Source organism: Propithecus coquereli, unplaced genomic scaffold (assembly GCF_000956105.1).
Source record: "Propithecus coquereli isolate 6110/MARCELLA unplaced genomic scaffold, Pcoq_1.0 Scaffold6, whole genome shotgun sequence".
Lineage (NCBI taxonomy): Eukaryota > Metazoa > Chordata > Mammalia > Primates > Indriidae > Propithecus > Propithecus coquereli.
In genome coordinates this window covers 655,938-662,654 of record NW_012151951.1, presented here as the reverse complement: position 1 = coordinate 662,654, position 6,717 = coordinate 655,938, and the positions used below count along the sequence as shown (strand labels likewise).

Here is a 6,717-nt window from a genome sequence, read left to right as displayed (position 1 = left end):
TCATAGCAACTGCCTCTTTTTCATGCATTTGGTTGCAGTTTAAATTGGAATAACTTTTCTTAAAGGTATTTAAACAACTTAAAGTATATGCCTTTGACACAAAAGTTCCATATCCAGAAATATAACTTGAAATAGACTTGTAATATATACAAGGATCTTATAGCACTCTTGTTTAAATTGCTAGTTCTAGGCCTAGGTAGTCAGTGCTAACCTAGCTTGCTCAAATTTCATTACCTGCATTCAGGGCCATAGGATGGATCTGGAGGGGCTTGCTAACAATTTCAAGAGTTACTCTCTACTATTTGGCTTCCAGTTGGATCTGACTATAGTTACTTAATTCTCTCTAATCAGTGCTTTAGATTTCAGAGATCCAAATTGTAGCTTTGCCCAGAGGAAATGGGAGTATTTCATAAACAGATTTAAAAGAATGGGTACCATTATTTTAAAGAAAATATGTCAACTTTTTGGTTAAAAAATAATAAAATAAAGCAGTTGCAAGCTCAAATCTAAATTGACAATTTAAAAAGGCATATACCTGGAATAGTGCATCTCCAGGCATCAGCTTTGTTTAGGGACTCAAGAGTGACCAGATCGAATTGAAAAACATATTTCAGTTTTACTATCACAACAGTAAGAGTGGAAGCATGGAAACAAAATAAAGGAAGACTATATGTCAAACATTTGTGCCTACCCTTATCTTTGAAATACTAGCCATTTCTGTACATTTCTGGAGCTTCTTATTGTAGGCCCCTGCAATGCTCTCTTTGAGGACATCCTCTGATCACATGCTGTTATAGATTGAATATTTATGTCTTCCCCAAAATTCTTATGTTGAAACCCTAATCTCCAATGTAATGGTATTTGGAGGTGGGATCTTTGGTAGGTGATTAGGACATGAGGGCAGGGCCCTCATGAGTGGGATTAGTGCGCCTATAAGAGACCTTGGAGAGCTCCCTTGCCCCTTATGCCATGTGAGGCTGAGAAGACAACACTCTATGGACCAGGAAGAGGTCCCTTACTTCACTGATATAGACACTGAATCTCCCGGTGCCTTGATCTTGGACTTCTCAGCTTCCAGAACTGGGAGAAATAAATTTGTGTTGTTTATAAGTGACCCCATTTATGGTATTTTGCTATAGCAGCCCAAACAGACTAAGACACATGCTTAGCCCTTGCCCAGAAAAAGGCAGAAGTACCAGGAAATAACACCCCTGGGGCAGTCTTCATCCAAGGACAGATAGGAGGTGGTGGCTAAACCACCAGCTTCTTTCCTGCTGAATTCACTCTGAGGCATACATGGACTCTAAGACGTTCCAGTGGGATGGAGCCCACTTCAGTAACTTCCTCATTAACACACACTATATTGGCTTCATTCTTTTCCTTGTCTCATTCACACTCTCTTGTTAGTGCTGCCTGGGATCATTTCCCAAATAAAATAATTTCACTCAAATCCTTATATACAATTTTATTTCAGGAGTAGCTCAACTAAAGGCAATGGTTCTAAGGTATATGCCTACAAAACAGAGCCTCGGGGTGGGACTCTGGAATTGGAATAATCACTGACCAAATAGCAAGAAGCACCTCGTTGCTGGTGGTGAAAACATCTGGCATGTTGTAGCATCACTGTGACTAAAACTCTCACCTGTGGAAAACTTGGGAATGGATGCAGCGGATGGTAAGGCATTGACTTATGCAATATCTCTAGGGCTTGTAAGAGATTGGAACAAAAGTAATTATAAGGACTGTGGAGTAGCTCTCAACTAGGATGTACAGGGGTTGGAGGACAAATTCCCATTCGCTTTGGTTGTGAGTGGGACATCTCTGAGGTCTATTTACAAAGATTATCCAAGGTACCCATCAGATTGAGCCCCCGTTGCCCACAGAGGCCATCTGCTCATGACTGATCCCTGTACTGTCTCCCTCCTCTTTCCTGTCTCATTCCCCACTCTGCTGCTGGTGCTTCCTGGGACCATCTGCCAAATAAACTGCACTCGCCTAATCTCAGGGCCTGCTGTTGAGGGAGTCTAAAACAGACAGCTTGATTAAACCGGAGAAATACAGTATTCCCTTAGAAAAAGGGTTAAACCTTAGAGGACAGACTTGATAGACATGAAAGGAAAATGCGCACTTAAAGATGAAGTGACATAAGTTAAAAAAGGAAAAAGATTTATTCTGCATAACTGCTCTTTAAGAAGATATTAGATATTGGATAGATATTTTAGTTTTTCACTAGATCGGATGGAGTGTGGCTGAAAAACCAATCAGCAAAAATGGGGCATAATTATAATGAGTAATGATTGTTCCATAGAGTGTCAGAATCCAGAAATCTAAAAGGGGTCCAGAAATCCAGAATCCAGGAATCTATCAAGCAGAGAGTCCATAGGAAGAGGAATTGGACAACTATCCCTGTAAACTTTAGATAGCTATATGAAATAATTGCATATGTGGAGATTTAGAAGAGAGGACCAGGAAGACTGGAGAAAAATACTCAAAGAATTCCTGGTGGGTTTCAAAGTGATGCATAAATCACAGGTGGGGATGCAGCTATTGCCACTTTCCTCAGGGACTATGCTTGAGAAATTTATAGCATTCGAACTTTACAGAAAGGCAGAGTCAAGATCAGTCAGATTAGCAGGGGTATTTAATAATAGCTCAAGTCTTGGCTAGGGTTACATGTTGGTTTGTTGAGTGCATTTATTTTTCAAACCAGAAAGTTAAATCAGGCAGAATCTGAACCTATTTATTTCTTCTTTTACCCTGAAAAGCAAAATCTAAAAAAGGTGTTTTAGAAAAATAGAAGTTTGGCTAAACAAAAATAATGTAAAAGCAAAGAAGACATTCATAACCATGAAATGCAGAGAGGTAAAGCCAAACTGTGACAAACTCAGCTGAGCCATCCTCAGTGATCACAGCTGCTCAAGGCCTGGAACATTCAGAAGCTGAGGAAAAAGACCAAGCAGCACAGACCAGCAGTGTTAGCCCTCACCAGACCCCTAGGGGCAGTATCAGCTGTAGGAACTCGTAGAACAAGCGTCATTTTCCAGTCGAAAGAAGACTGGGATCAGATGCTCCTTAGTAAGAGGGTCTCCCAGTGCTCATCAATGTCTCACCAGGCCTGTGGCACAGGAGGGAAAAATGCTCATGCACAGGATACCCAAGAGTCTCTGCCGCTAGACAGACCCTTCACTCCATTCCCCCGCTCCCATTTGATTTCTTTACTTCTGGAATCCCAGGGATGAGGCAAGAGTTTTGAATATGCAGAATGGAAGTGAAAAGTCACTTCAGGTGAGATAACTGGGTATTACTCAAGGCAAGTTTCTAAATATACCAAGGGAAGACTATTTGCATGCCAGTCTCTGAGAGAGAGACAAGGTGCACAGGCAGATTTCCCCCCCAGGTGTGGTAAATGCATAATGCCAAGGTTAATCTTTTAAATTAACAGGCGAAATTTCTCATCAGGTTCCCAAGTCATGGAATCAAATGTCATATTGGCAGCTAAAAGAGAACATCTTTGTCTATGTTTTCCTCTAGAGTACCACTGAGTTTCTGCTACAGTCTCTGGTGATATTAGGAACTGGTTCTGGAAAAACTGCGTGAGCGTTGGGAATCCACGTTTCCTCAGTTTGGTAGGGTGGGGACAGTGCCTGATAACCCTGTATGCAACATTTTGGACCCTTTAAAATTGGAGCACGTGGGAGGCGAGCACTGGAAATGTCTGGATGAGGCTGCACACACAGATTGGCCGGGCGTGGTTGCACATGTAGTCCCAGCTACTAGGGAGGCTGAGGCAGGGGGATCGCTTGAATTCAGGAGTTTGAGAACAGCCTGGGCAACATAGGGAGACCCTGTCCAAAAAAACAGAAAAAAAAAAAAAAAAGATTGAGAGGGAAGGGCCCTGTACGCCGCTTCAGTGAGGGCTCCACCGTGGCCACCCAGCTTGTTACTTTTCCGGGTGCCACTCCCTGGCCAGCCCATGCAATGCGCGGTAGCGCTGCTTTGAGCAGTGACACCCGTTGCACCAGAAAGCTGGCAGGCACTATAAGGAAAAAACAAAACTGCAAGAAAGTGGAGGAGGTGCCAGAAGAGGAGGAAGAGGAATATGTGGTGGAGAAAGTTCTCGACGGTCGAGTGGTGAAGGGCAAAGTGCAGTACCTCCTGAGGGGGAAGAGTTTCTCAGATGAGGACAACACCTGGGAGCCAGATGAGCACCTGGATTGCCCTGGCTTCACTGCTGAGTTTCCACAGTCACAGAAAATGGCAGTTGAGACACAAATCAGAGGGAGGCAAGCGCAAAGCTGATTCTGATCCAGAATATAAAGGAGAGGGAAGAAGACTGAAGAAGAAAGAAGAGTCAGAAAAGCCACGAGGGTTTGCTCAGAGTTTGGAGCCAGAGTGGATGATCGAAGCTGCAAATTCCAGTGGAGAGCTCATGCTCCTGATGAAACGGAAAAACTCTGGTAAGGCTGACCTAGTCTCTGCTGAGGAAGCCAACGTCAAGTGCCCACAGGTTGTCATATCCTTCTATGAGGAAAGGATGACATGGCATTCTTACCCCTCGGGGGATGATGACAAAAATGATGACAAGAATTAACTCTCCCGAGTACCAGTCCCTATCACATCTGACTGTGTGTTTCAAGTAAGAGAGGGAAGGAATTCTACTTGTCTTGACACCATAGAGATGGCTTGAGAAGATGTCCTTTGAAGAGCCGTTATAGTTTCTGTAACCCGCAGCAGCCCAAGTGCTTTAAAGCCGTTCAAGCTGTACAGTTTGCACACTCGCCCAGCAATGGAATTGACGAGGAAAAGTGTTTAGCACATAGGCATTATCTTTGAGCTCTGAGATTCTTTCCTCTGCGTGATCCATTCTGTTCTTGAGGCTTTCCACTGTGTTCTGTAGTTCCCTAAATGCGTCTTTCATTCCCAGAATTTCTGTTTGGTTTTCTGTAGTATTTCAATTTCTTTAGAGAATTTTTTATTCATTTCCTGTATTGTTCTTATGGCTTCTTTATGTTGGGATTCTATTTTCTAGTCAATTCCATTGAATTTTCTTACAATCCATATTCAGAATTCTTCCTCTATTAGTTTAATCGTATCGTGTAAGTTGGTATCTATTGATGGAGATCGAATGTTTTCTTTTGGGGGTGATTTTTCTTTCTGATCTTTCATGTTTCCTGTGTTCTTTTGCTGATTCTTTCTCATCAGGCTACTTTGTTGAGAATTGGGGGTGCTGGGGATGGTTTATGGCCTTATCTCCAAGTCCCCAAAGGGACGTTCCTTGACAGTGCTGGGGAGATGCACTCTGGTCCTGTATTGCCTTAGAGGTGTTTTAGCCTGTTGGGTTATTTCTGACCTGTTGTCTTCACCTCTTGCCAAAGGAGATTAGTGAGTTTGGACCCCTTGCCAGCTCCCAGGTGGTGAATCACTCTTGTGTGTGTGACTCTGCTCCCCTCCAATAGTTTGAGATGGAAGGCACTGTGTTGAGCTATGGGGTTACCCTCTCTGTTGTTGCTTGTAGTTTGCATGGAGGAGTCAATTGTCAAGGTATTCCAATGCTTTTGTTGGGCTCTAAACCCCTGAATGGGGTATACAAGTGTCCCCATCTTTGGGAAATGTCTTGTCACTCCCAAGGGTTACTTGAGCCCTGTTGCCACTTTAGGTGGGGTAAGGGGAACAGGTACCTGTGAGCCAGAGAGCGTGTACTTCTGTGGTTGCTTGATCTGCTACTAGAGGAGAGCTGCTATATGTTGTTCAGGGCTCTTCCGTCACACTTGCGAGGCAGCTCCAGGTGGGGGGGTGTCAATTGGTGCAATCGCTAAGGACTCTGGCCAGGATTTTCCTTCCTGCAGGGCAAGCCCCAAAGCTGGCAGTGGCCTGGGCACCAAGGGTGAGCCCTAGTGTTATGTTCTTATCAGGTGATCAAAACCAACCCACTGGAACATCAAGAGTCTGCCCCTTTTGCTTAGTTCCAAGGTTCCACAGATTCATGCCAGTCACACAGAGAAAGTGACTTTTCTCCCTTCTCCCTGCCTCCAAGGGTGGAGTCTGCCCTGCCGGGCTGGGGGAGGGACATTGCCTGAGGCCACCGCCCAACTCAGCCCAGGAAGCGGCTTCTCTCCTTACTCCGCCCCTCCAAGGGCGGGGTTTGTCCTGCTGGCGCGAAAAGGCAAGCTGCTGCGTTGGGGGAGGAATGTTCTCCCTCTTCTCTCCTTACTCTCCTCCTCCAAGGGCAGGGCCTGCTCTGTTGGGCAGGGGCAGGGACATTGCCTGAGACCGTTTCCTGCACTTGCCCTGCTGAGCTGGGGAAGGGGTGGTGCCCAGAACCGAAAAAACGCCACAGCGTTTCTAGGCTATGGACCCCCGAAATGGCGGCTGCCCACGCATAGAAAGCAAGCACTGGAGGCCACTGCTCAGGGGGCAGTGGGTGTTGGGTTTGGCAGGCTGTCTGAACGAGCCGCTGCTGTCCCTACTGCTTCCCTGACCCACTGTCTCACGTCAGTCCAGTAGGGGGTCCTGCACTCTCTGTCCCACCCCGTGCCAGTAAAATTCGGTGGTTTCCAGGGGCAGAGCCTCCCTTTTGGCGTTCACCTCCTTTGTTTTGGTCCGGGTTACCGCCAGAGGCGAGGTGCCTGTCTCCAAACTCCCTCCTGCGGACCTGGGAAGTGTCCGCTCAGACCAGTCCCTCCCCTGCCCAGTGCGGACCTAGCACAGAGCACTGGA

The 6,717-nt window shown here is 45.7% G+C and overlaps 1 pseudogene; it reads left to right on the top strand.

Annotated features, from left to right (window-relative positions):
• Window positions 1–3,978: 3,978 nt before the first annotated feature.
• LOC105822154 lies at window positions 3,979–4,770 on the top strand (annotated as a pseudogene).
• The last annotated feature ends 1,947 nt before the right edge of the window (window positions 4,771–6,717 follow it).